We start from the raw sequence: 27246 nt of genomic DNA on the forward strand, positions 1-27246 counted from the left end.
GCCACTGGGGTGGAAGTCCGAGGAGCCAGCTTCAAGGGACTCTCACTGGCTCGTCTCTTGGACCAACTATGAGCAAAATCGTCCTCAGAGCGGGTGCCAGGGCCCGAAAGAGGAGAGAAGCTGGAGACAGAGTTTAGGGGCCTGCGTGTCGTAAGGGAGCCAGGGAAACTGGTTGGCGAGCAGGGAGCAGATGGGGTCAGGAATGTTTTTTAAAAAATATTTTTATTGATTTCAGAGAGGAAGGGAGAGGGAGAGAGAGAAACGTCAAGGATGAGAGAGAATCACTGGTCGGCTGCCTCCTGCACGCCCTTCACTGGGGATGGAGCCCGCGACCCAGGCCTGTGTCCTGACTGGGAATCAAACCGTGACCTCCTGTTCATAGGTCGAGGCTCAACCACTGAGCCACACCGTCCAGACAGGAATGTGTGGGGTTTTTTTTCTTTCTCTTTTTTCTCGGGAGAAGTGACAGTGCGTGTGATGGGAAGGACCCGGGAGATGTGTTGGGAGGAACAGGAGGGAGAGTAGCAGAGGAGGGGGCCCAAGTGGCAGGGAGGGCTTTACGGGGCAGGGGCACCAGGGCCAGGGGACAGGCTGGCCGCAGGCCCTGGAGGGCTCAGGGCAGGCTGTCAGCACCCTCCGGGCTCTGCTGCCACCCTGACCCAGCCAGGCCTGGCCCACCCCAGCCGCTGTGTCTGCGCCCCAGGGAAGTCTGGGTGTTAGGAAGCGCCTGCGGTGTGTGGGCATCTCAGAGGTTCAGGCCTCAGCACTCTGGGCCAGCAGCAGGGGCAGTGCCCAGCGGGGGCGCCTGTCCTACCCAGGGTCTGGCCGTGGCCCCTACCGGTAGCAGCGCCGGGGATCCAGCGCCCAGGATTCTGGCCACTGAACTAAGGCCCCCGCACAACGCCCCTCCCAGGCGCCGCACACCCTGGGGGTGGGGAGGGGAGCGGTGTGCAGAGGGAGGCGTCGTCCTGGGCCCCAGCCGGTGCCCGGCTCCACGTGGCTGCTCCCGGCTGTGGCTCCAGCCCGCGCCTGGCTGGCTCTCGGCGCCACGATGCGGGCCTGCGCGCAGCTCCAGGCCGGGTGGGCTTCCAGCGCGATGGGCGCGATGCGGGGCTGGAGGGGCAGGGAAGGCAGGGAAGGCAGGCCCGGGTCCCTAGGGTGTGCACTTAGGGTCCTGCCACCTCCCGGCGGCGAGGGCGAGTGTCTCCGCGCGGGAGGAGCGCCCCCTGCGCGGCGAGGCCCCGCGGACCCGGTGGTCCCCGCGCGCTGGCACCATCCATTCACAGATACGGCGCCGCGGCCCGGAGACTCGCACTGAATCTATGAATGGGAAGCGGCAGCAGCCTGTCCAATCCCCTTCCCCTTCCCCTTCCTCTCCCGCCCCTCCCTGCCTCCCGCCCCCAGCGAGGCGACACCGAGTGACAAGTGACGGGGCCGGGGGCGGGGGGGGGGCGGGTTTGGGGGAGCCCGGGTCTGGCTGGAGACAGCGCTATTTATATGCTCAGGCTCCAGGGCACGAGGGCAGGGCGACCCCCACCCCCTCCCCCCTCCCCGCGCCTCTGGCCCCGCCCCGCGCCTCGGGTTCCATTCACCCCCACGCAGGGCGGGCGCTGCAGGTGCGGGGGCGGCCGTCTCCCGGGAGCGGCGCCAAAGGTCCGCTGCTGACGTCGGAGGCCCCCCCGCCGGAGCGCGCCGCGGGGACTGTCTGGCAACGAGGCTACGGACGTCATCGCCTCCTGTTGGGCGCGGGGGTGTCCGGCCGCGGCTCCGGCTTAAAGGAAAACTCTCCAAGTTCCAGCCGCAGGGAGAGGGGCGCCCGGAGCACACGCACCGCTGCCCAGGGCGCACACGCACACGCACACGCACACGCACACACACATGTACCCACGGGCACACACACACTCACACATGCACCCACGGGCGCGCGCGCACACACGCACACACTCACACACACATGCACCCAAGGGCACACACACACTCACGCACACGCACACGCACACACACGCGTGCTCACACTCACACACTCAGGTGCTGTAGGTGCGCGAGTCCAAAGTTGCGGCCGCAGCGAGGGCCAGCGAGATGGACCGTCTTCGCGGGTGTCGGGAGCTCTCAGCGCGCCAGTCCCGGGACCCCGATGGAAAGGAGGGAGCGAGGGGGGCCGCCCACCGCCCAGAGGTGTCCCCGCTTTCGGAGAACAGCAGCGCGAAAGAGGAGATGCAGAGCCCGCAGCCTTGGGACCCAGCCTGCGGGGGAGCAGCGGGAGCTTTCGGGGAGCCCGGCGGCCTCGGGGGCACTTGGTCGGCGCAGTTCTCGGTGGAGCCGGCCCGCGCCTGGCGGGTCCTTCTCCGGTTTAAATGCATCGACTTGAAGGAAGCGGAGGCCGGCGCGCGCCGCGGACTTGGGCGGTAAGTTGAGAGTTACCGGCGCTTTAACCCCCGGAGCCCAGGGGAGCTCAGGGCCCACTTCATCCTACTTTTTAAGAAACTTGCCAGGGTTTCCCTCCGTCCCTTTTGGCCATGAGAAGGGGTGAGTGAGTGTGAGTGTGCGTGTGCGTGTGCGCCTGTGTGGTTTGGGGGTGACTGCTCTGGAGCCGGGTGCTGAGCCCAACGAGGAAGAAGGAACCTGAGTTTCTAAGCAGGGGAGCTGCAGGGCTGCGGAGGGGAGAGACTGCAGTCCACCTCCCCCGCCTGAGGGGTCGCCTGGGCGAGTGCCGGCAGGATTTCTCCAGCGCCAGGTCCGGACCTGGGTCCTCAGGCTGCCAACGCAGCCTCGGTGCCAAGCTGGTGCGAAGCCGGTGCTGGTGACGCCAGAGCGGCAGGTGCCTCCTGAGGCTGCGGGAGAAGCTGGCTGCCCTGCTCCCTCCTCCTCCCAGCCCAGCTTCCCTTGGTTCTGAATGGAGACAAGATCCTCACCCCTCACCTCTGCGCTGCTCTCCTCCGCCCCCCTCCCTCTCCCCAGTCCCCCCACCTCCCTCTCCCCAGCCCCTTTGCAGAAGCTCCTGTGATGTCACCGGGGAGGGTCCTGCCCAGCACCCAGAGGCATGGCTAGGTTGCATTCTCCAGCATTTATTTCCTCCCTCCTACCCATTTCCATGGCAAGTCATTGAACACCCTCCCAAGCACCACAAACGCTGCCCCCCCTCACAACAGACAGGGCCGAGTCCTGATGTACATCCCCCTCCCCCCAGATTAGAAAGCCGTCTGCTGAGTGGCCCACGGAGCCTCTCGGCTCTGGGCTTTGATTTCTCTTCCCCTCTCAGCTCACCCTTCTAGTGGAAGGAAAAGGGGGAAGGAGGACGGAGAGAGAGGGAGAGAGGGAGGGAGAGCGAGCGAGCGGCCCCTAGACGGAGGCGCGGGCACTGAGCAGGCTGCACGCCGGCCCTGCCTCCTCCTGCCTCTCCCTCTCCCTCAAGTGCAGAGGCCCCTTCCCAGTCGCCACCCTCCAGCCTCTCCTCCCCACCCCTGTCCTGGCCTCTCTCCCCCTCCCCCCACCTTCACGCTCCCCTCCACGGGGGAGGGCTGGGGGTGGGGAAGGACCCCCCCACCCCCAAGCCCAGCCCTGGGCAGAGATGTCGAAGAAGCGCAAAGCCCTGGAGGGTGGAGGCGGTGCAGAGTCCCAGCTCCCAGAGGAGGAGCCCGCCGCCTGGTCTGGGGGAAGCGGCAGCCAGGAGCCAGGTAGGGGGAGGGGGCGGAGAGGAGGGCAGGGGCGCTGGGAGTCAGGGCCTCTGCAGGAATGCTCCCGTCCCTGTCCCCCTCCATCACAGCTCCCCATGGCCAGGCAACTTGGGTGGACTTTCTTCCCACGAATGGGGTTTTACATGTGTCTTCAGGAAATGGGGGGTGGGGCGGGGGCGAGCCGATGAGGCTGGGGCGGGAGACCCACATTTGGGGGCACTGGAAGCACGGTGGGGAGGAAGCGAAGGTGGGGTGGGTGGGGTGGGGCGGGGAGGAGGCAGGAGGTGGGCGCCGGGGGGTCTGACAGCTGGTCGTCGTGGGCAGGGGTGTGGGCAGCCTGCACTGGTCTGTGTGCAGGACACCTGTCTGGAGGGTGGGGCGCGGAGCCGTCCCCCTGGTGTGTGTGGCCGGTGAGGGGCAGCAGGGAGGGAGGCTGCTCCAGCCCCAGGCTGCTCGCGGCTGCATCATGGAGAAGCTTGCCTGTGCGTGGCCCTGATGTTGGAGGTGAGGCTGGGCTGCAGGGAGGGATGGGGGAGCCGTGGGCACTCCGCGGCATCGGATGAAGCCAGGGACAAAGTGAAGTGGGGAATTTCCTGTGGAAACAGGAGTGGTGCCTGGTATCTGACTCCACAGGAAGGAGGCCCAGGCAGGCACCGTTGATTCTGCTGGAAGCTTTCTGGGTTTGGGGAACAGAGGCCCAGAGGAGCAGGCAGGCTTTTCCTGGGCTGTGGTTCAGAGGCGAAGGTTTGGTGCTGGTGGAGCTCGGGAGGCAGGAGAGGAGGTGCGGGCCTGACCTGGCGCCAGGCAGGGGGAGGCCTCCCCCGCAGAAGGGAGCTGTGGGCTCTGTGGGCCGGTGGCAGGTGTGGTCTGAGCAGGGCACCCGGAGACATGGGTGTGTGTCTCCAAAATGGAGTCCATGGCCCTGCTCCTGTGACGTCATAAGAAACACAGAGTCCTGGGAGTGCTCCCTGCACGTGAGTCTGCTGCCCACTCGGACCCTGGGCAGGGCCGTGTGTACCCGGAGGCTCAGGTCCGGCCAGCCCTGGCCCACCCTCGGGGCTGCCCGGAGGAGGCCAGCCTGCTGCTGCTGGCTCCGCGCAGTGACGCCCGGGGCTCGGCTGGGATCAGCTGTGATCTCAGAGCCAAAGTCAGTGCCTTTCTTACAAGGATTTTCCTGGGAAATTGGCATTTGGTAAGAAATTCAAATATTGCAAATGACTTGATCCGAGCGGTTGGTGTTTTTCCATCCTGGGGAGAATGAAGCGGCCTCGCCAGGAGCGTCTGACCATTTGTCAGCTCCGTGCCCAGCTCTTGGCTGTGACCTGAGGATACTCTCGAGGCACATGCCACGCTCTCGGGGTGAAGCAACCCGTGGCGTCCATGGGAAGTGACATCATCGTCACGGTAAACAAAAACCCAGGTACGCGTGATGCCGTTTGAATAATTAATGGATGCGTGGCTGCCGGTTATGAAAATCGCACCTTAACAAACATTTCTCGTCCTTTTTCGCGGAAATGCGTGGTATTGGAAATGTCAGAGCTGTGGTCAGGAGGTCCTGTCCGACCAGCAGCTGGCCATCGCCGCGCCCCCGGGAGCCAGACCCGCGGAAACGTTCTGCAAGTCGGGGTCGGCGCCAGTGGGTCCCTCTCTCCATGTTACTCAGATGGTCACGGTTTTGCCGTGGCTTCTTGTGCAGATGGGTCTTGTTTCGGAGTCAAAGAATCCGGCGACTTGCCTGCAGCCTTCGTGTTTGGCAGATGAGCACGCGGCTCAGTAATGGCTGTGAATGGGTAACCAGAACCACCGAGTGTGGACCCTCAATGACCACGTTATGTGGCCGTGTCTCTGGGTGGTGGCGTGGCGCCCGCCTAAGGTGGCGCAGACAGGTCTCTGTGTGGTGTGGGGCGTCTGGCTGTGCGCTCGCTGGCGCTGGGAGAGGCCGAGTTCAGGTGGAAACCTGCGTTTGCGTGACAGGTGGCTGGGCACGTGCCCAGAAATGTGAAGGCGCCTCACACCCCTTGGAACAGGGCCCCCCCCGCTCCCCCCCCCTCGGTGCTATTGATTCTCCTCGGGGCACCTCAACCAAACTTGACCGCGTGCACCTGGGAGCCGAGGAAGGCCTTTCGTCGTCTGCTGCTGACCTGGGCATCAGAGGGGCTTCTCCCGCGTTCCCCAAACTCGGAAGGCGTTTGTTCATTTCAACCATCGAACGTGCATCCTAGCATGTGTTCCATTAGGGCAGTTGGAGGGTAAGTCTTCATGGTGGTCATTGACGTTAATGACCGTCAGCAGGCTGGCTCGGCCTAACGCCTTCAATCGCTGGGAAGCTCGCAGGCGCCCGGGCGACTGTGGTGGGAACTTCGGGCCCAAGGACAAAACGCAAGGTGCTTTTCTGCCCTCACCTGCAGCCAGTCACGCGGTAGGTGTTCACGTGCGGCACTTCCTGGTCACGGTGTTGTGACGGCTCCTGTCTTGTTAATCGTTTCTCTTCTGGAGGTTCCTCCTGGGCGTGGAGGTGACTCCTAAAGGGCCGTGTGAACACGCGTGGGTGGCGCACATGGATGGTTCTGGGTTCTCCCTGACATGGTGGCTCCTCCTGTTTCGCTTAGCTGAGCTGGGTACGAGGGAAATGACGCGGACTGTCCCAGATTTGGCTGAACATTTCCTTGGATGTCCTTTGAAGTTATTTGACATGTGTGTGTGTGTGTGTGTGCACACGCGTGTGTAAAATCATGGTCTGAGCGTGGTCCTCTTGTGGGCTCCCGCTGGCTCTGTGTCCTATGCGTGTCCAGAACTGCACTGATGGAAGATATTTGCATAAAATGTCAAACTTATAAGATGTTGTCCTTACAACGTAGGGCCGTTTGGTGTGGAAACATGGACGATGCCAGACAGTTTCTGTTTTGCTTCTTCTTTTCTGCGTGGCTTTGCACGGAGATGTGACTGTGTTACAATGCGAGGTAGCTGTGAAGGTGATGGGTGTGTGTGGAGGACAGTGTGGGAAGAGCCTCTGATGAAAACAATGAAGAATTATAGTTACTGATGTTAAACCTGATCAAGAGAATCATCATCTACTTAGAAACTTTGGTTTAATCACAAGATATTTCATTAGTTACTCTGCACCGAAACATCACATTGAACCCGTTTCCCCACAGTTCCACTCTAGTTAGAACCCATCCTCTCGGCCCTGTAGGTTTTCTGAAATTCATCTCCACCCTCCCTTCCCCTACTCCTAACTGTTCTATATCGTTTTGTCTTCTAGTTTTTTAAAAATATATATTTTTATTGATTTCAGAGAGGAAGCAAGAAGTACTTAGAAACATCAATGATGATAGAGAATCATTGATTGGCTGCTTCCTGCACAGCCCCTACTGGGGATTGAGCCTGCAACCCGGGCATGTGCCCTGACCAGGAATTGAACTGGTGACCTCTTGGTTCATAGGTCAATGCTCAACTGCTGAGCCACACCTGGCTGGGCGCATTCTAATTTTAACTCTCATTTCTTTTAAGATGATTTTTTAGATGTAAAATGATACCAACTGCTTATTGTGACATTAGGAAATTCCCAATTTGGATTCATCGGGTTCTCCTTAGAGATGAGGTTTATGGGAAGCAGTGGGGACCAGGACACAACCGAGTCCTCTCAGCACGCCCCGCGAGAAGGCACAGGACGCCAGGGGGCCCTCCTGAGTGAGGTGGAGCTTGGTCAGCTGGTCACGGGAACACCTGCCAGGCTTCTCTGTGGGAAAGAGAAGTCGCAACGTGTCCCGAGAACACACCGCTACGCCAGGGCGAAATCTCTGCCTACAAACGTAAAAGGTCGGACACCAGAATCCATAATAAAAGCCAGCTCATAACTGTATACATTTCGATCTCGCTTGCATGCCAATATCTTTCTTTTTAATTGAGCTGTAACATTTCCAGAAAGTTCACCCTCTTGGTGAACATTGTAGGTAAATCGTAGGTGGACGGTGTAGTGAATGCTAACACATGTGCACACCCAGGTGAAGAAATAGGGTGTTCCAGGCTCCACAGGCTCCCTGTGCTCTGCCCAATCAGATCCCTGCTCAGCAGTCACTGGTTCCATTCTGCCCAATCAGATCCCTGCTCGGCGGTCACTGGTTCAATTCTGCCCAATCAGATCCCTGCTCGGCGGTCACTGGTTCAATTCTGCCCAATCAGATCCCTGCTCGGCGGTCACTGGTTCAATTCTGCCCAATCAGATCCCTGCTCGGCGGTCACTGGTTCAATTCTGCCCAATCAGATCCCTGCTTGGTGGTCACTGGTTTAATTCTGTCCAATCAGTTCCCTGCTTGGCGGTCACTGGTTCAAATCTATCCAATCAGATCCCTGCTCAGCGGCCATGGCTACTCACAGCAGCTCCAGGTCAGAGGCTTCCCATCTGAGAGCAGAGAGGGGGAAATAACAACACATGTGCCTGCTAGCCTGGCCCCAGATGCCCCGAGATAGAATTTCTCCTCCGTGCAGATGAGGGAGGGGGTCTCTGGAAGGAAGTAGGAGGGCAGACTGGGCCCCGAGCGCAGTGGCCACCCCTGCTCCTTCCCGTCCCCGTGGGCCTCCCGGAGCCAGGAGGCCCCTTCCCGCTCCCTCTCTGATAAGGAAATGCCTGCTTCTTTCACTCGCTGGTAGAATTCAGCACAGCCCTTCTTTTCGGCACTGGGACCCTGAAGGAGATGCGAATGAGGTGATGGATGTGCCGATGCTTCGTCCACTGCAAACAGCGACATGAAGTCAGAGCCCAACTGTGCTCCCCCCCTGCTCCCCACAGGCGCCCGGCACCCTGATCCACTGAGGCTTGCTGTATTTTTGTTTTTTTTAAACAGTAAGCGTTTTTATTGTTAATATTTTTATTTTAATTTCAGAGAGGCAGGGAGAGGGAGAGAGACAGAAACATCAATGCTGAGAATCACTGATTCGCTGCCTTCTGTGCACTCCCTATCTGGGTCCAAGCCTGCAAACCAGGCGTGTGCCCTGGCTGGAAATCGAACCATGGTTCATAGGTCAACCCTCAACCCCTGAGTCACACCGCTGGGCAGCTGATGTCCACGTTTGATGAGAGCTTAGGCAGGTCCCTCTCCCCAGAACGCCTGGTCTCCCCGAGGCTGGTCTCTCTCTGAGGCTCTTCCTCCCGCATCCTCGGGGCCCTCGGGAATTCCTGGCTCCTCCTTCTCCACGAAGCCACGGCGCCTCCTCCGGCAGGACCTTCCCCCTGAGTTCTGACCCCTGGCTGGTGTCTCACATGTTCCCTGGGCACGAGGACCATTCCAATACCGTCTGGGTCCCTCTCCTCCCACTGGACCGGAAGATTCTAGAAAGGCTCGTTTCTTACACATTCTTGCAGCCCTTAGAGTAGCGAGTTATCACTTGTCAAAACTGTATGCGTGGTAATCTCCGTACTAATTACTGCTGATAGTCCCTCTGTGTCGTGGGAAAGTCCTGCTTCAATTACTGTAGACGCTTGCCGCGTTCTTTAAGAGTCGTTGAATACTTTAGGAGACCGATTCAAGTGTTTTGTTGCTGATGGAAAGAATAAGGGTAAACATTTTTCACTCCAATGGCGGGTTTACAGGGTGGGTAGGTCATGAGCAAGAATGCTTCAGTTCTGCCCGGCCGCCGTGGCTCGGGGGTGGAGCATCCATAGACCCATGAATCAAGAGGTCGCTGGTTCAATTCTGGGTCAGGGCACATGCCCAGGTTGGGGGCTCAATCCCCAGTAGGGGGCGTGCAGGAGGCAGCCGATTGATGATGTTTCCACCTCTCTATCCTCCCTTCCTCTCTCTCTCAGATCAATAAAAACATATATATTTTAACACGTTAAGCCCCATGTCAGTCACCGGTGGCTGACACTGTACTTTCCGTCCGGAAGACCAAACAGGCTGGGTGCTTAACATGTTAAAAAAGGGACGCTTAAGTTCTGGTAAGGAATTCGGTCATGTTGTGGACGGGAGTTGCCCAGATGTCCAAGAAGACGCACTGTGACCGTGTCGCCATATTTATGAATGGCACCAGCATGCCCGGCCAGTCCACCCTTACCTGGCTGTTCCACCGAAAGGCCTATCCTCGCCCAGCCGTGGAGGGGTCTCCGCTCCTGATGCTGCCACCTGTCTGTCTGCCAGGCCACCCGTCCCCACACACATCCTCACGCTGCCTGCCAGGGACTGCGTGCTGGCTGTGTCTTCAGAGGGTTCTTTCTAAAGACTTTACGCCAGCGGTTCTCAACCTGTGGGTCGAGACCCCTTTGGGGGTCGAACCACCCTTTCACAGGGGTCGCCTAAGACCATCGGAAAACACATCTATAATTACCTATTGTTTTTGTGATTAATCACTATGCTTTAATGATGTTCAATTTGTAACAATGAATTTGAGGGTCACCACAACATGGGGAACTGTATTAAAGGGTCGCGGCATTAGGAAGGTTGAGAACCACTGCTTTAAGCTTTTGTTAGTGTAGCACACGCCTTAGCCAAGGTCAGCTAGCTTCCGTGAACTTCCGTTTCACATTTCACTCGCAGAACATACGGAGGGGTCCTCAGGGACCCCCTTGCATAGGCTTGGAATGGTCCCCAGTTGCGGGTAGCAGCCCATCTGTGAGTCATGAGGTCTATTTTTGGAGCATCCTAGCCATACTTCCAAAGACTGGATGGCATGGGGGAGAAGGGGAGGGAGAGGGTGGGGAGAATGGAGGAGGAGAGGGCAGGGGAGCAGAGGTGGGGGTGGGAGGGGGAGCAGCTGGGAGGAAGACATTGGGAGGAGAGGCGAGGAGAGGTGAGGAGAGGAGGGGAGGGGAGGGAAGGGGAGGGGAGGGGAGAAGGGCGGCCAGAGGGAGGGCAGGGTTAGTTCGTGGCTGTGTGCGCTTGTTCCTACTGGGAAACGCACTTCCTACTGAGTTGAAAAGTCCCCCCATCCCCGGCCCAGGCCCTGTTTACAGATGTCTTTGCCTTGATGACAATGGACAGGCCCCCAGGCCAGCGTTGTTATGACCTCATGGCGAAAAAAGAATAAATTAATAAATTCAACGAGTTTATTTAGTTAAACAAGTTATCACAGATCTCTTTGGATTAGGGGTCGTCTCCACGAGGCCCAGGCCTCTGCTGGCTCGTGTGGACGCCCGTGGACACAGCCGCACCTCAGGGCCGGTCCCTGCTCCTTTCCCGCAGCCCTGAACCTCTCCAGGCCGGCTCCTCCTCCCTCCCCTCCCGCTCCCATGGTTCTGCCCCCCCCCACTCCCATGGTTCTGTCCCCCCCCCCCCCCCCCCCCCCGTTCCCGTGGGCCCGGCTCCAGGGGTGGAGGGATGGAGGCCCTGGTGGGGGTGGTCAGGCTTTCGTTCAGGCCTTCTCCGAGGGTGAGCACAGAGTGGGTTCTCCGCAAATGGCTCTGCGTTAGCAGCACAACGGGAGCCTCTCAGCACTGGGTCCCGACAGGGCTGGGCAGGGAGCGGAAGGAGCGCAGGAAGACATGACAGGGTCCACCTGGGGCCTCTGTTGGGCGGGGACGCGCCAGCCCGGCCCGCTCACGCTCACGGCTGGTTCGGAAGCTCAGGCACCTCCGTGCTGGGCGTGGCCCCCATCGTCTCCAGGGCTGGTGTCTTGCTAGATGGTCCCCTGTGCTCGGTCCCTTTGCTCCTGCGCAGGTGAACTCTGGGCACGGGGTGGGGTGGTGGACGGGTGACCTGGCCGGTGTGTGCCCGCACTGACCTCAGTGGGGTGGGGAAGGGCAGGGGCTCTGTGTTGTGGGACCTTGGGGGCTGGCCGTGTGGGGGTGGCCCCTGGCGGCTGGGGGGACCTTGCGCAGGTCACTCCTGTCCCAGTGCAGCCCTGGGCCCCGAGTCCTCTGTGAACCGGGAGCTGCTGGCGGGTGGTGGCCCGGGGCCCTGGAGTCCAGCTGCCCGAAACACAGTCGCTCCTGTGAGGCGCCCAGCACAGCGCCAGGCGAGGGGCCGGGCCGCTGAGGTGTTAGCTGTGGTGTCGGTAACAGCATTTACTTCTTAAACGAGTCCAGTGAGCGTGTTTAGGGGAGTCGCTTTCAGGATGGACCGTTCGTCCATAGCTGACATCCTGCTGAGCAGGTCTTGTCCGGCAAGCGCCTCACCTTCCCCGTGAGCCGAGGGGCCCTTTGCTGTTCTGGCCGATGCCCGTGTCCTGGCAGGCGGCACCAGACAGCGGGCAGACACACTCCTTTAGACACACTACTAAAAAGCCAAAGTAGCCCGGCCGGCGTGGCTCAGTGGTCGAGCGTTGACCTATGAACCAGGAGGTCACGGTTCGGTTCCCGGTCAGGGCACAGGCCCGGGTTGTGGGCTCAATACCCAGTGAGGGGCATGCAGGAGGCAGCCGATCCCTGATTCTCTCTCATCATTGATGCTTCTATCTCCCTCTCCCTTACTTTCTGAAATCAATTAAAAAATGTATTTTTAAAAGTAATGAACAGCTAACAAAGAAAACGTTTTGTTCCCTCACCCCTCGGAGCAGTGACGTGTGGACATTCATGTGTGGTCACTGGGTATTGGAAGGCGGGGAGGGCCGTTGACTCCACGGCTCAAAGCACTTTTGTGGTGACGGAGGGACGAAAGGCCAAAGCCAGAGGAGGCCCGCGGCAGTCTAATCTCGAACCTTTAATTGGTGCCTTTCAGTCAAGCGGAAGTGGTGGTTTCTAGCGAGGTCTCGTGTTTCGAGTCTCCTGGCCGGTTCACCGCTGCCTCCGGGGCTGGTTCACAGCCAGAGCTGGTGGACGGGAGGGGCCGCTGGCCTGTCAGAGCCTGAGCGGATGGAAAACCGACGTCTGGTTAGGAGTGCGCTGCGGCCGCTCTCCGCTCTTGTAAACCTGCCACGTGGCTGAGGAAATACGCATGAAGATTGACTGCAAAGCGAGGGGCCGCGGGCAGAGAGCGGCCAGGCTGCCTGAGCCTCCTGGGGCGCCGGTTCTTGGCGCGGGCTTGGGGCTGTGCCATCTCCAGGCGGTCGCTCGGCCGAGCCTGGACTTAGGTGGTTTCCTGCCTCCTGCCTTCAGGCTCTGGTGAGCTCCCCACGTCTAGGACAACACTGAAACGAGGGGGCGCCGGAAACTTCATGGCCGCAGTGATAGCGAGGAACAGCCGGACGGAGCCAACGAGGTTCAGAACCGGTCCCACCGGGCCTGACACTGAGAGCTGGCTTCCCTCCCAGGGTGTCCCCCGCACGCGATCACCCGTGACCAGGTCACGGCCTCCACGCAGGACCGTGGCTCAGAGCGGCGAGTCTGGTGCGATCTTGGGGGTGGGATACACTCGGGATGAGGATGGCGGCCCTTCCCAGGCGGGCCCAGTGGGCTCGATGGAGCTGGAGCTGGAAGCAGACAGGCGAGTGCAGGGGAGCGGGCAGCCCTCCCCCGCCCCCCGAGTGGGAGAGGGGATGGTAACTTCCGGAACACGGGCGCTCCCGCCCCTGCAGGTGCAGAGACACGGAGGATAATGTGTCGCAGGTTCTTAGCATCTTTTGTAATTATCGTCGAGGTGGGAACAAAACAGAATGGTAATCAGCTGCGGGAGACTTCATTTCCGGACGGGGTTTCTGGGTCACGAGGTAGCATGTCAGCCCCAAGTCCCCGGTGGAGACGAGGTTTACACCGCGTTCTTGTGGGCCAGCCTGAGGGGGGCAGTCAGTGGTCGCAGCCGCAGGCACGTATCCGTATCCGACTGGTGTTTTCGGGGAAAGCCCGGGTGCCCCGTCCTCACGGTGCTGGCGGTGACACGTGAGGCGTCAACTCGCACGCAGACACAGACATCAGCGCGCAGACAGCGGCTGGAGCGGGAGGAGACCAGCCACTGAGGGAGACGTCCGCTGCCCTCGGCTCGGACCGCTGCCCTCGGCTCGGACCGCTGCAGGGAGGACGGGGAGTGAGTTTGGCCTGAAAGAGGAGGGTGTGGCCCGGCCGGCGGGGCTCAGGGGCTGAGTGTTGACCTCTGAACCAGGAGGTCCGGTTTGATTCCCCGTCAGGGCACAGGCCCGGGTTGCAGGCTGGATCCCCAGTGGGGCGCGTGCAGGGGGCAGCTGATTCTGATGATCGATGTTTCTATCTCTCTATCCCTCTCCCTCTAAAAATCAATAAAAACATATTTAAAAAAGAAAAGACATGAAAATCAAACAATTTAAGTTCTGCATTTTGCATAGGAAAATGGGTGATTGCATCCAACTTTGGAGAAAATTCGCTTTATTCTTTTATTTCATCACGTACGCAGGTTACTGAAAAGTGAAAACCATTAGTTCATTCCCAGTAAGCAGCAGCCTTTTAAAAACACAGGCCATGGCCTGAGGGAGGGGTGGATCAGAGCCCCAGGGAGGACCTGCCGTGTTGGATCCGGGAAAGGGGTGCTCCCGGGGCGCTGGGCGGCCTGCAGGGAGGGCACCCGGAAGGGGGGTCTGCAGGTGAGAACAGGGGTGCCCCGCAGAGCGCCAGCCTTCCTGCAGGGAAAGGGCCCGCTCCCGGCCGAGGAGTGAGCCGCAGGCTGGTCCCAGCCGCTCTGCCCTCCACTCGGAAGCTGGTGGTTGCCTCGCCCTGACTGCGCCTTGCCCGCGGCTGGTTGCTGGCAGTGGCTGCAGGCCGTCCGTGTGCCCCGTGGTGAGTGTCCACTCACGTGTTTCAACACAATCGTCCTTGTTCCACGCGTGCGCAGGCCTGCCCCGTCCACCCCATCCGTCAACTCCGAGGCCCGCGGCCACAGAGGGAAAGGCCTAAAGACGCCCGCGCGGCCGACAGGGCCTTGTCCTGAGGGCAGAGGACACGCCTGGGACCCAGCCACACAGTAGGTGCGGTGCTCACGGGCCAGTGTGGGACTCTCCACCCTGGAGGCCCGGCCGTGGTCGCGGTGCGAGGCTGACATGCCCCCTGCACAGGCCGGGTTCGGCTGAGGAGCCTGTGACCCCGGGCCCGGGCCCAGGAACTCGGGGTGGAGGTGGGCGCACGCAATCAGGGCTCAGTGCACAGGCGGCTCCCCTGGGGCTCAGTCTGTCTGCCGAGGGCACGGGACCCGGTGTCAGGAGGCCCGGGAGCAGGAAAGGGGCCTTGGAGTTAGGGAGACGGCTGCCAGCCGGGCTCTGAGGCGCGGGAGGACCGGCTCCTGCCCTGAGGGCTCCCATGAGACCCTGCGGTGCCTGCCGTGTTCCGAGCGTCTAACGCGGGAGCGCAGGCGCTGTGCCTTCTGCAGGGCGCGCTTCTCCGTCTCCATGTGCAACAATCGCTTCTCACCTGACGGCCTCTCGTGCCCATACCTGTGGGGTCAGCCTCTCAGGACAGACCAAGGCGAGCTGCGGAATGGGAGTCAGTTCCCGCTGTTAACACCTCGGGAGAGTTCGTGGTTTATTATTATTATTATTTTTTTGCTTTTGTTGTTGTTTATAATTTTTGTTAAAGTTTCATTTTTACTGAACGTTTCCTTTCCTTTTTGTCAAATTTTCATTTCTTTTCCTTTTTAACGTGTTTGTCATAGATTAAACAGTAGAATAGGCATGTACTATATATAAGAAAGGTTAAGCAGGGAATCATTTGAGGGCCTGGGATGGATTAACTCAGTTTACATGATTTCTAACGGGAGTAAATGATTCGGTTTTCGAACAGCCTTCTGGAACGAGTTAAGTTCGAGAAGTAAGTTCCACTGTCCAGGAGTGAAAATGCCAGGAGGAGCCAAGTGATACAAATGAAAACAATGCTCCTGTTTCATTTCTTATTTTTAAAAATTGTGTGTAGAAATTTATTATATGTATATTTTTATAAATGCAAAAATGTGGGGTTTCATAATACTGCTTATTGATTTACGGATAGAAATATTCATACATGTACATAGCAGGTATCCTTCCCTATGTGAAACCTCATGTATCTGAACTTGCTACCTGAACTCAAGAACAAGAGGATTTGGAGAGAAAAGCATATATATATATGGCTTTTGTGCTATTGTTTAATGAGAGAAGGATATTCTAGATATTTTCTACATCTTGTTTTATCAACAGTACTTCTTAGAAATCTTGCGGGTCAGCAGTTATATCTGATTAGATTCTGTGTCGGCTGCATGATCCTCTGCGGCACAGATGTGCCACATCCTCCTGTACTCACTCATCCCCCATCGACGGGCATTTACGCTCCTTCCCGTTTCCTGACCCAGCGACGCTGTGGTGAATATTCTTGCACATGCATCCACTGTGCCGAGGGTTTTCCTTCTCTAAATGAAGCTTCATTTCTAGTCTCCAACCAGAATTCCATTTCCCATTGTGTCCAACCTGCTCTTACACACACACACACACACACACATGCACACATGCACACATACACATGCACACACGCGCACAATACACACATACGCACACATACACACACATACACACATACACACATACACACATGCACACACATGCACACACACATACACACACACACATACACACATACATACACATACACACACACCAGTCATTCACACCAAGTGTTTTTGTTGTTGTCACACCTTGAATATCTCTGACTTCTCTCTCTGCTTGTTGAGTGAGCACCTGATAAGGGGTTCAGGGACCAGTGTTTTGAAAAGCATCACCCCTCCCCCAAGAAGAAGTCCCCAGAAGGTTCTCTGGGGACCTGAACTAGTAGCCGGGACAGACCTCCCCGTCCAGTGACCACCAGGGCCCTGGTGGCCTCACCTGGAATCCTCCTGGCTTAGTCACAGCTCAGCCCAAAGTCAGCTTCATGGACTCATTCCATCAGAAAACATGGTTCTCCAATAAGACAGGCAAACTATGAGCAGAACAGCCGTTTTAATGGAAATGCCCGGACGTCATGGCGATGGACGTTCTCTTTACCTGAGTTGGGAGACTTAACCCTAGTTCTACAGTTAGTTCAGGGCGTCCATAACTGTCAATGAATTCTATGCCACGGTTTTATGAAATTCGCTTTAAAAATGTATATTTTTATTGATTTCAGAGAGGAAGGGAGAGGGAGAGAGAGATAGAAACAGCAGTGCTGAGAGAGAATCATGGACCGGCTGCCTCCTGCACACCCCACACTGGGGATGGAGCCCGCAACCCGGGCCTGTGCCCTGGCCGGGAATTGGACCCGGGCTCCCTTAGTCCGCAGGCCGACGCTCTGTCCACTGAGCCCCACCGGCCAGGCCTGAAGTTCGCTTTTGATGACACGGCTGTTCGGTCATGTCCTCAGTGGTCTGGTTTCGAGCTCCTCCCACCTGGTGTTCCACCTGGAGTCGCTGACAGGGGCCCCGTTGTGCACCCGGGCCCCCAGCCCGCTGCGGAGTCACCGGGAGGATCAGTGCGTCTGGACTTCTGGTGCCACAGCCCGGCCGTTGGCTCTGGTGCGTTTGGGGGAGAGACGAGGAGGGAGGTGACTTGGGCCCTCTGTGGGGCGGGGTCTGGGCAGAGGCCTGGCTTCGTGACATTGGCCATCGGCTTCAGACGCAGGGGCTGGTGCATAGGGCCTGGGGTCAGGCACGGGCAGGGAGGACTCTGCAGGGAGCAAGCACGTTTCGCTGAGCACGCATTGAAGGCCAGTGGGCTCAGAGCTAGCGAGCCCAGTGACCTCCTGTGTACAGAACCTGGGTGATGTTGCTTTAACATCGTGATTTCTGCTCTCGACAGCCAGCTTTGCGGAGTGACAGCCGCTCGCGGGAGCCGGCTTTTATCTGTTTGCCAAAACGCCTGCTCACTGTTCTCTCATTGAATAATCGCTGTTGACTCTTCGCTCGCTCAACACGTTTTTATTGAGTCCTACTGTGTGCCGAGCACCGGGGAGCCCGTGAGTGTCTGGACAAGCAAAGGGCCCACGCGCCCATAAATATTTCTTTTATAAGTTGTAAGAAGCTGTTATTCAGAGACACACAGACAGAAGGGTCTGCGGAGGGCGGGTTCTTTTTTTAACATGGAATGTATTTTGGGTGCAACGTGGGACAGATTCTAATGCGCCTCTTTTAAGAGAATGTGCAAATCTCACCGTTCGAATGACTTCGGAGGAAAGTTACTCCGCGAGTTAGCAGAAGCTCCATAAAAAGCGACAGTTAACACAATCTGAACGTTCGCTGATGTCTTACCTTGCAGTTTGGCCAAAAAAAGGGCAAAGAGAAGTCTTGTTAGGTCTCAGGCAGGTGCCCCGGACCCTTCCATCTTGAGAAGTGGACAGGCGGCCAGGGCCTGTGGGCAGCCGGGCAGGGTACAGGCTGGGGTGCGCTCGGCTCCTAAGGGGCGCTGAGACCCCAGGGACCAGCAGAGACACAGCCGGCGCTGCCCCATGGGGCGAAGGAGCCCTGGTGGACACCCCTTCGTTGTCCCCGTAAGTAAGTGATCTTCTGGAATTTGTACAAACAACCCCCAGCCATACGGGCTGTTTTAGCCCCGATCCAGCCATCTGTGGGGTCACGGGGTCACCTGCGTGGATGTCCCCACTCGAATGTATCGGAGATAATCCTGCCTGCGCTGTGTACCTCACAGGTGGGCCCCTGGCGTGGGAGCGCGTGGGAGATGTTTCTCCATCTGAAGGTTGTATCCAAAAGCAAGGTATTGTTATTATTATTATTGTTATTATTACTAGAGGCCTGGTGCACGACATTCGTTCACTGGGGGTGGAGGGGGGTCCCTCAGCCTGGCCTGTGCCCTCTCGCAGTCCGGGACCCCTCGGGGAGCGGGCCGCAGCCGGCAGTTGGACATCCCCCGAGGGGTCCTTAGCGCTGCCCGGTGCTGCACTCAGCAGCCATGAGCCTGGCTTCTGGCTGAGCGGCGCTCCTCCTGCATTGAGTGTCTGCCCCCTGGTGGTCAGTGCGCGTCATAGCGACCAGTCCTTCCGCCATTTGGTGGATTTGCATATTAGGCTTTTATTATATAGGATGATTATTATTGTGTGGCCCTCCTGCTGGCTGGGACCCAGCGTGGGCTGGGAGGCGGGGCATCGCGGACAGCGGGTGGGAGAGTCTCGTGTGCAGGCCCGTCTGCTTTCCGAGACCTGGCTCAGCCCCGGCTCCCTGCTTTCAAATGAGCGATGGCGTGGGTGGGTCCCTGTTCTCTGGGTCAGAGGGGCCAGCAGGAAAGCCAGATGTGCCAGGTGCAGAGTTGTTGGAGGAGGGGAGGGACGTGGAGATGGATGGGAACCGCGCAGTCACTTCTGGTCACTGTTGTGAGAAGCTGTGGTGCAGGCGCTCGGGAGGTGAAGCCACACTTCTCAGCCACAAGATCAAGTTCAAATGCAAAGCCGCGGAGGCGAGCCCTTCACCCTGTTGGTGCGGCCGAAGGCCCTGAACAGCGAGGGGACGCGGTTCCTCAGGGCAGGCAGGTGCCCTGTCGGCAGGAAAACCTGTGGCGTGGAGCTTTGCTGTGTCCCCACGTTCCTGCTGGACACCCCCTCGTGCTGTGGGGTACCCACCCTCGCCGCCCTGTGGGCTCTTCAGAGCCGCTGTCCTGGTCCTGAGCTGCTACCGCCGTGTCAGGAGGCACCCCGAGATTTCTCCCCACGCTGCCTTGTTCTGGACGCGTGCCGGGAGCCGGTCCATCCTTGCTGCTTGACACAGTCGCTGCAGAGAAGAAATGTCTGCACAGCATATGTTTCAAGGGACCTGGCGTATATGGCATACTGTTCTTAATATGTTTGCTCCCTTTAGCACTATGTGTTTTAACCAAGGTCACCTCTCCGAGAAAGGTTGTTTTCCCAGGTAGGGATTTTTCCCTGAAGTTAAGGAGGGGATAGAACCTCTTAACTAAGTGCCAGGCGGGTAGTTAATCACTTTAACTACAAACGATCACCCTTGAGCTACGTGGTCTTTGCTCCCTGGAATGGAGATGGGAAGCGCCCTAACCTTTGTGATAGAAGTTGACAGGATTAAGGTCAGCTGGTATAAATACAGATGTAACAAGACAATAAACATCAGATCCTCATCAGAACCTCATCAGATCCTAACCAGAACCTCGCCAGAGAACATGGCAAAAGATCCTGGACAGAACCTGGCTACAGAACTTCACTGGAGAACCTAGACAGAACATGGCAAAAGAACCTGGATAGAACCTGGCTGGAGAACCTTGCTACAGAACCTGGTGACTGAACCTGGCTGGAGAATCTGGAGAACCCTGGCTGGAGAACCTAGCAAGAGAACATGGCACCAGAACTTGGTTGGAGTTCCTAACCAGAACTTCGCTAGAGATCCTGACCAGAACTTCGCTGGAGATCCTGGAGGGAGAACCTCACTATGCTGATGAACTGAAACCAGTTTCCATGTCATTCATTCTTCGCCGACTCCGTCCACACCTTTGGGGATCCCTGGACCCGCTGGGATTGGACCCCAGCAGACTCGGCCTCACCTCTCTCTCGTGTGTACTTTCCCTCTATGAACACTGGGCTTCTGTGCGTTCTGTGACGTCCAGGCCCCGTGACAATTCCTCAGCCGGGAGCGGCCGCTGGGTGGGTGTCCTCAATGACATCTATTTAAAACGCGTTTCCGGCCTCGGCCTCCCACGCGAGCCGGTGCCAGTGTTCGTAAGAGCGGGCAGTGGTGCCTTGTTTTTTTATTGTGCTCTTTCCTGCGGACGGGCACGCATTTTCAGGGAGCTGCTATCAGAGATGGACTGGCTGTTCGGTTCCTTCTCCTGCGCCGTCTGGAATCCCAGGAATGTCCAAACTCATTAAATAGTGGACATGTGCGACGCGCCAGATACCGCGCAAGGTGCTTGAGAAGATAAGCAGGATTTCATTTCTGTCTTAAAAAAAACCCAGCAGTCTAGAATGATGCAGGCATATTTGGAGACGAGCATAAGAAATATTGTAACGATGGGTGTCAGGGGAGGGGGCGCAGAGAAGGAGACACAGCCAGGTCCGTGGGGAATCAGGGAAGGCTTCCTGGAGGAGGTGGCCTTTGAGGCAGGTTTGGAAAGGTGAGGAGGAAGGAAAGGGGTTTCCAGTGGAGGAGCAGCACCCACAGTCCATGGTGGGGTGAAAGAGGCGGCAGGCCACAGGCCGAGTGCCAGCACCCCGGACAGGGCATGTTTCTGGGAGAGGCAGGGGTGAGACTCTATACAAGTGTATTTCGCTAACAGCGCTCGGCCCGCCGTTTTGAAACTGCCGTTTAGATCTCCGAGTCCCCAGCACGCCCTTGGGAATGCCCCGCCCAGGGCCTGGCAGGAAGCAGGTGCTCAGTAAACATTTGTTGAACGGCTGAGGGTCAGCCGGGGTCAGATGGCCGGGGCTGCGGCCACAGCACTGTGAGTCTGGGGTGTCCACGTCGCGCTTTTAGGGAGCCTTGTGGGGGGTAGGGGCCAATCGCCTTCGTGGATGCTCCTGGCACGCGCTCCCCTCGGCGCCGCAGGTGCTCTCTGCCTGGCCACCTACCTGACTCAGTTTCCCCACCCGGTTGGTATTCAGATGAGAGGGACAGCGTTTACAACCAGCAGACACTTTCTTGGGGGCAGGCCGCAGTCTCAGCTTTCACGGGACGCGCTGCGGGTTAGGAGGTGGAAGGAGGCGGGAGGGACGGGGACAAGTAATGCAGAGGAGCGTCCATGGCGATGAGTGTTCACAGCTCACAGAGCAGGGGAGGCCGCGGGGACAGTGTCTTCAATGGGTCGTTCTTTGGCCTCTGAGCGGAGATGACAGTTTTCCTGGGACCTGAACAAGGAACCGAGTGTGAGGTCAGAGCGGCCCAGGCAGGGCTCTGCCGGGACCACGTCCGTCCAGCCAAGGGCAGGATGCCAGGCACTTCCGGCTCCCACGGGGGGAGCCGTGCCCCTCGATGGCTGGCCGGTGGATTGAGGGCCACTTCTGGGTCTGACCTGGGAGACCGTCCGCCCGTCCGTGTCCTTTGCCCCCTGGGCTCCGTGTTGTGGTTCTTAAGACACTTCTCTTCTTGACTTCCAACAGAATAGCACGGTTGGGGCCCCCTATAAGTCACGGGCGAGGGTTAAACGGTCTGCTGGTCCGTGCTCGGCCAGTGAGGCGGGGGTCTGAGCTCTCGGGGCCTGGGGGCTCACTCACATACTGCAGAGGGGCTTCCGGAAGGTTCTGTGCTCCTCTCGGGGGCTCCATGGAGTTCCTTGAGCCCCATTTTAGTCTCAGTGAGTCTGCCCAGAGTGCAAATAAGAATGATTCCCCGAAGAACTTACATACTTACATGCATAGCCCACGGACACGGATGATGGGGTGGCGAAGGCCTGGTGGGGTGGGTAGAGGCTGGCGGAGGGGCTTAAGGCGGGGAGAAAGGGAGACACCTGTCATCTGCCAACAATTAAAACAGAGGACGACTCCCAGGCACCGCCTTTGGGATCCCCCTTCTGAGTCAGGGGAAGGCCCACCGGTGTCCGTGGGAAGGCCCACGTGAAAGGCCCACGCGAGACCACGCTTCGTGAGATCTACCCCCAGACCAACTCCCATCTGTTCTCCGAACCTCCTGCAGGTGGTCCTTTATGCATTTGCACTGTTTCCGAAATAAGTTTCCTTGTAGTGACTGTCCATAAACTGCCTTTAAGGAAGACTGACTCTCTGAGGGCTGTCTTTCCAGGACAGTAAATACTGTCGTCCCGTGGCCTCAGCCTGCCCGGCGGGGATGCCGCCGGCCGCCCGTTGCTGGCAGCGGGGCTCGGAGCCGCGGAGCTGCCCCGTGTGCGGGGCCTTCAGTGTGTCCAGGGGATGCCTTCCTGGTCGGGGAGTCCTGGCTGCTCCCCTGGGCAGGACCTGGGGTCCTTCCGGGGAGTTTGCCTCCGTCGCTGGGAAGCGGAGGAAGCCCCACGGCCTTTCTCGGCCGCACAAGGAAGTGAGAGCGTTCAGTCCTCCGGATGCTAAGTGGGGAGAGGGGTTATTTTCAGAGGCTCTGGGTGCGAAGGTCTCCGCGGGGACCCAGGAAGTCGGCGAGGACCCTGGGAGCGTGCCTGTCTGCCGTGGACGTGGCTCTGGCCGGACGGGGTGGGAAGTGTCTGCCGTGGACGTGGCTCTGGCCGGACCGGGTGGAAGTCTGAGGCTCGCTGGGTGGGAGGCTGTGTTCTCCGCGCCACATGGCTGCGAGCGCCTCCACGGGGACGAGGGGAGAGACGGCGTCGCTCAGGAGGGAGCCGCTCCAGGTGGCATGGCCTGGGGTCGGAGGGCAGGGCCGCGCTGGTTGCAACGGAAGACACAGGCTTCATGCTGCTCTCTAGGCACAGAGTGTGTAAGTCTGTCTTCAGATGGAAGCGGTTCAGCGCAAAAGCGGAGCGTCTACCAGGCAGCTCTACCACAGCCCGTAAACCTCCTGGCACTGCAGGCGGCGAAGCAGTTCTTGTGGGAAGGGTCCCTGGCGCCTCCTGCAGGCCGGCGATGGGGTTTACACCCGTTTCAGGATCAAGGACCTGGAAGCTCAGCTCCTAGCTTAGCAGGTGCTGCCGAGGGATGCTCTGAACAGAATGAGCCGAGGCACGGCCCCCTTTTACGCCTGAGATGCCGATTAGGTTTTGAGGATGGAGAGTTGCAAGCCTCCTGGTGACAGGAAGGCACTGTATGGCGGGGCTGGGCGCGTTTGAGAGCTGTTTCCCCATCGAGTTAGTGGAGAACCTGACAGGCTCTGAAGACAAAGCTTATCTGAAAAGAGAAGACGCCGCCGTCTGATCCAGCCTCGCAGAGAGGTCTGTGCGCAGAGAGGCCATCGCGTTCACACGTTTCTGCCGCTTCTGCCTGGCAACATCGGCGGTCCCCGGTGCCCTGTTCTCTCGCAGGGACGGGTGGTGGGGCTACAACATTCTTCCCTTGGTGGAGTGTGGGGTGGGCGAGGTCAGAGGACGTCCTGTGTGTGTGTGTGTGTGGGGGAAGGGGGCACTTAGGAGGGACGATGAGAAGGCAAGGCGGTGGCCCCTCCCCGGGAGGCCGGTCAGGAGCCCCGCAGGACCGAGCCGGCGGGACACACCGTGGATCTAGGTCACGGCGTGGCCCGAGCCCAGGAGCGTCTTACCGCGACCTCACTCACGGGCAGATTTTGCAGAAACACGTTTGGGCCGACAGATTGCAGATTAGGGGCTGGCGTCAGTCCGACAGTCCCTGACAACATTCTAAACAGGATTTCACGTGGGATCGTGGCACACCCCCAGGCGAAGGTTCCCATGGCAACGCTCACACGCCACCTCATGCCAAAGCTGACCCCTGGGCCGCGGGGCTCACGTGGCGATGAACGGCCGGGTCTGGGCCGAGGGGCCGAGGGGCCATGGGTGTCTTTGGGAATGCCCTCGTGTCCGAGGCCTTTTCCAGGTGGAGTGAGCTTCAACCCCAGGGCTGCCTGAGACCGTGGCCGCCTTAGAATGTGCCCGGAATGAGGAATTGCAGACGATGACCAGCCAGCCTGTCAGAGGCTCCTGGGCGTGCAGCTGGGAGGCGGGAGCTGCGAAGGCTCTCAAGTCCCCTAGCTGCCCGCTCACGGGACCCCTCCGACTCCGGGCCCGCGGTGCTCTCCCCGGGGCTCGGGCACTTACGGAAACGCGGACAGAATGACGCTGGGTGCGTGTGTCCTCCGGGGTTGGTTTGAGGAGAGCAGACTGGCCGTGGACTGGTCATGCGGCCACCAGCAGGTCCCAGAGCGGCTCTGGCTGCGCTGGGGACGGTGTCAGGACACTTTCCGAGTCCCCTGTCCCCCCAGGTGCTGCCCCTTCGCTGTGCGAGCACCGCAGCTGGGAGTCCCTGAGATCCAGAGGGGCCTGCTGAGTGCGCAGCCCCGGGGAGGGAGAAGACACGGGGAGGCCGCCCTGGGCACCTCCGCCCCCTGAGGCTGGCCGGCAGCGAGGCGATGCTGCGGGGGGGGGGGGGGGGGGGGGGGTAGGGGAGGGAGGGGCGGGGGGGGTGCGAGGAGGCAATGGCCCCCCCTCCGCTTTCTAAGTTAGTTTAGCTCATCGGTGACATCATAAGATCGCTGTCGCCCAGGCGATGGGACGCGTTGCTATGGGAACCTCAGCTCGGTGGTAACACTCCTCGGATCGCTGACATGGGAAAAGCTCCTTTCTCGCTGGTTCTGCGAACCCACAGGGTGTGCCCAGGGGGAGGGTTGTTGGGAGCAGTTAGGTCTGAAGTTTGTTACTGTGAACTCTTTGGACAAGAGCGATGTGTGGCCCTCACATGTTTAGATGATTGACGTTTGGGAAAGTGCTGCCATCTGCAGCCAAGAGGAGCCCTCTCGGGTGGAGGGGCGTGGCCACGGGAGAGGCCCGCCCCCTGTAAGCTGGGCTGGGGCAGGTCCATGGCCCACCACCCGCCAGGGTGGCCTCCTGAGTGGGGCACCGGCGAGTTTCTGCACAGATGCCGTCCGGCCTTTAGGTTTCCACGTCCTGTCTCCTGAGAGGTCATAGAATCACTGCGGTCTCCTGTTGAGAAACAAGGACCCAGGCACCGGCCGTCGAGCCCCATGCGTGTTTACTGGCATGCATGCAGACACGGGCGCGGGCACACGGGCGGGGGCAACAGTAGGTTCAAGCCAATAATCAATAATACAACCACTAGCAGACATAGGAGTACAACACATGGTTTCCCTGCTCCTAACTGCACACCTGCTTCTGCCCACCCCCGTGTGCGTATGCGTGTGGATACCCTCCCAGGCATGTTTCCATGTTCATACATGCACACGTGTGCGCACACACACCTCCCTATGTAGTCACTTCTCATCACCCCGGCAGCTATGCTTCAGGAAGCCACCCCCAAACACCGATTGGTGAGCCCTGAGCCCGTGCTCTCGGGGGAAACACAGGGTTAGGTTCCTGCCAGCTTCCGGTCCCGCGTTGCCATCCAATGATCAACGAGTCACTTTGCTCTGTGAGTGTTTCTGTTTGGAGACACCTGCTCAGTGTCTGTGCTGCTGGTCCCCACTGAGCACCGGCCAGCTGCTCTGTAACTGGAGCCTGAGCGAGGCTGACCGGACGCAGTGTCTCCACCACGCCCTGGACGGCACTTCGCCGGAGACCGGGGAGCCGTGAGCAGCGCACATTCTAAAGAGCACAAACCCGGGGAAGATGCGGCACTAGAGAGGCCACACACGGTCACACTGATGGTGTGAGGACTGGAACCAGAGGCAGATGCTGCCTCGTCTCCCTCAGCAGGGAGACCGCGACCCCCTCCTCGCTGGGCGTGGAGAAAGGAGCGGATGGGCACAGGCCCGGGAGGGCTGCATTGGTCACAGATACATCTCAGTGCAGAGGTGACATCACACACCTGGGGCCTGTGAGCGCTGAGGGTCGACTGTGTGTCCGCACAGACACGCTGGTGCCCACGGGGTGATCCAGGGTGAGCCGTGGGGACGCTCAGGGGAGACCCTCCCAGAGAGAGACCCTCCGCTAAGGCACCGGGGAGGGGGCTCTCCATCCTTTGCCTTCACCCTCCTCACGAGACCTTCCCACACATGGGGGCTCCCTCCTCCAGGCTGCAGACGTGGGGGGCGGTGAGATGCCTGTGGACAGCGGTCCCTGTGGGACTCGGGTGGGCGAGCCTCGTGGAAGAACCTCCGAGGCCGGAGTCTCTCACGGTTGGGTCAGCAGCTGCCCAGCGCAGTGGGATGAAGGGCACTGGCTTGGCCGGGAGACCGCGCCCGCCTCGCTGGTGCAGCCGGAGGGGGGTTCGGGTTCTCATTCATAGAACGAGGTCATTGTTTATGGGGTGCCGAGGTTCCTACGTCCTTGTGGCAAACAGAAGGGCTTCTATCGTGGACGGCGAAGGCAGTGGGAGCGGCGCTGGAACCGTTCGCTCTGAGCGCGTTCAGGGAAGAAATGCGTGTTAATGTCTCCATTTACATGTGGCCTCGCCGCAATAAGGAGCGCGGTTTCTAGGAAGGAGAGGTTTAAGGCTCATGTTATGTTTTGGGTTTTGAAAAGTTATAAGAAAGAGTTTTTGAAAACATGATTCTTTAAAAATATATGTATATATATTTTTATTGATTTCAGAGAGTAAAGGAGAGGGAGAGAGAGAGAAACACCAATGATGAGAGAGAATCATGGATCGGCTGCCTCCTGCACACCCCACACTGGGGGTGGAGCCCGCAACCCAGGTGTGTGCCCTGACTGGGAATGGAACTGTGACCTCCTGGTTCATAGGTCGACGCTCAACCACTGAGCCGCGCCGGCCGGGTGAAAACATCATGGCTCTTACAAATCCTTTAAAGACATCACGATGAGCGAGGCTGCTGTGTGTTTTAGTGACTGAGGAAGCATAGCCGGGAGCCAGCCCTCCACCCGGTCCCAGCTGCTCTGATCGCACTGGTTCCTGCCCTTCAACAGCCCTGTGCCGTGGGGACCAGGCTCCCCGCTTTCCGATGACACATCGAGGCCCAGGGTAGACACCAGCACGGGCCTGAGCAGCCGCTGGAACCCGGGTGCCCAACCCCGTTCGGCTTTGTAAGGCATGACCCTCTCCATGGACTTTAGCTTTTGTCCACATGGTTTGGAAAAATGTTTTTTTTTTTTTTTTTTTTCAATTTTTAACTCCGATCGTTGTAGGACCTTCTGATAGACGGGAACAGGAAATGGAGAAAGTAAACTCATCTCACCAGGACCCAAGCTTCATTCTCTTTGCAGGACCAAATAGACTTCCACAAACAAACCCAACACCCCCAAGAGGTCATTA

The 27246-nt window shown here is 58.9% G+C and overlaps 1 protein-coding gene across 3 annotated transcripts in view; it reads left to right on the plus strand.

The window, feature by feature from the left end:
* The first annotated feature begins 1763 nt into the window (after positions 1–1763).
* PDE10A (phosphodiesterase 10A) overlaps positions 1764–27246 on the plus strand; it is a 217319-nt gene continuing 191836 nt past the window's right edge. The window contains exon 1 of one of the 3 annotated variants that reach the window (XM_070417351.1): positions 1764–2405. The gene's annotated coding sequence lies outside the window, so the exon portion shown is untranslated. Of the gene's footprint in view, positions 2406–3601; positions 3675–3999; positions 4179–27246 lie in introns of those variants that run through there. The other 2 variants (XM_070417352.1, XM_070417353.1) reach the window with 2 other exon arrangements.

The sequence above is a fragment of the Myotis yumanensis genome, unplaced genomic scaffold (assembly GCF_028538775.1).
Source record: "Myotis yumanensis isolate MYYU_CA2020_CCGP unplaced genomic scaffold, mMyoYum1.0.hap1 SCAF_6, whole genome shotgun sequence".
Lineage (NCBI taxonomy): Eukaryota > Metazoa > Chordata > Mammalia > Chiroptera > Vespertilionidae > Myotis > Myotis yumanensis.